The sequence below is a fragment of the Pan paniscus genome, chromosome 6, assembly GCF_029289425.2.
Source record: "Pan paniscus chromosome 6, NHGRI_mPanPan1-v2.0_pri, whole genome shotgun sequence".
Taxonomy (NCBI): Eukaryota; Metazoa; Chordata; class Mammalia; order Primates; family Hominidae; genus Pan; species Pan paniscus.
Genome location: NC_073255.2, coordinates 22,889,721 through 22,891,731, shown reverse-complemented (window position 1 = coordinate 22,891,731; position 2,011 = coordinate 22,889,721).

The following is a 2,011-nucleotide window of genomic DNA, read 5'->3' as shown; positions in this document are numbered from 1 at the left end:
GTCTGCACACTCAGTCAAGTGGTAACACAAAGAAGGGAACAGTCAGTTGTTGCCCCGGAAACCGAACATGGAGATAGACCCATGCTAGAAGAGCAGAGCAAAATAGCAGCTGATACAAGGAGAGTATAAAATGACCCAGTCAAAGTGTGGTGAGTTATGGGTAATTAGTTCAAGGCTGAGAAAGGAGCTAATCCTCAGGTTATTGAGTGTTCACTCTGGGGCTTTGTGGGTTTGGGACCTGTTTTTAAAGCTGAAGGTAGGAGACAGCAAGTAGGATGCCTGAATCTCCAATTTTGCCTGCTCTACACCTCACTATCCACCCTTTCCTGCATTCCCTTGCTGCTTCTTAGCTGCTGACTGCTTATTTTGTTCTGCCTCCTTCATTCTTGGTGCATGAACCAGTTTGCCTTAGCCTTCAATTCCTTAGCTATGCTAATCTCCCAGTTATGCTAATCTCCTCCTCATCTTGGCTAATTCATTGACAACGATCAGGAACACACTTGTCCAGGCTGCAACCATCTTCTACACAGGACCCAGAAAATTGTATAAAATCAATGAACATTATAAAATTAATTTTTAAAAACATTTTATTTTACATTCTGGATACATGTGCAGTATGTGCAGGTTTGTTACATAGGTAAACTTGTGCCATGGTGGTTTGCTGCACCTATCAACCCATCACCTAGTCATTAAGCCCTGCATGCATTAGTTATTTTTCCTGATGCACTCCCTCCCACTGGCCCCATCCCTGACAGGCCCCAGTGTGTGTTTTTTCCCCTCCCTGTGTCCATGTGTCCTCATTGTTCAGCTCCCACTAATAAGTGACAACGTGCAGTGTTTGGTTTTCTGTTCCTGTATTAGTTTGCTGAGAGTAACAGCTTCCAGCTCCATCCATGTCCCTGCAAAGGACATGATCCCATTCCTTTTTATGGCTTCATAGTATTCCATTATGTATATGTACCACATTTTCTTTATCCGGTCCATCATTGATGGGCATTTGGGTGGATTCCATGTCTTTGCTATTGTGAATAGTGCTGCAATGAACATACACATGCATGTATCTTTATAATAGAATGATTTATATTCTTTTGGGTATATATGCAGTAATGGGATTGCTGGATCAAATGGTATTTCTGGTTCTAGGTCTTTGAGGAATCTCCACACTATCTTCCACAATGGTTGAACTAATTTACATTGCCACCAACAGTGTAAAAGTGTTCCTATTTCTCTACAGCCTTGATAGTATCTGTTGTTTCTTGCCTTTTTAATAATAGCCATTCTGACTGGTGTGATATATTTCATTATTGTCTTGATTTGCATTTCTCTAATGATCACTGATGTTGAGCTTTTTTTCATATGATTGTTGGCTACATGTATGTCTTCTTTTGAGAAGTATCTGTTCATGTCCTTTGCCCACTTTTTAATGGAGTTGTTTGGTTTTTTTCTCATAAATGTGTTTAAGTTCCTTGTAGATTCTATCCATTAGACCTTTGTGAGATGGATAGATTGCAAAAATTTTCTCTTATTCTGTAGGTTGTCTGTTCACTCTGATGACAGTTTCTTTTGCTGTGCAGAAGCTCTTTAGTTTAATTAGACACCATTTGTCAATTTTTGTTTTTATTGCAATTGCTTTTGACCTTTTTGTCATGAAATATTTGCCCATCCCTACGTCCTGAATGGTATTGCCTAGATTTTCTTCTAGGGTTTTTATAGTTTTGTGTTTTATATTTAAATCTTTAATCCATCTTGAGTTAAAAATTAATTTTTAAAAATCCTAGGTATTTATTCAAGAGAAATGAATACTTTTACTCACACAAAAACTTGTACACAAGTGTTTATAGCAGCTCTTAACTGTTTTTGGCAGCTTATAATCACCCCAAATTGGATACAACCCAAATGTCCTTAAACCAATGAATTAATAAACATACTCTGACATCTCCATATAATGGAATGTTACTCAGCAATAAAGAAGAAAGAACTGCTGATTCACATAACAACACAAATGAATCTG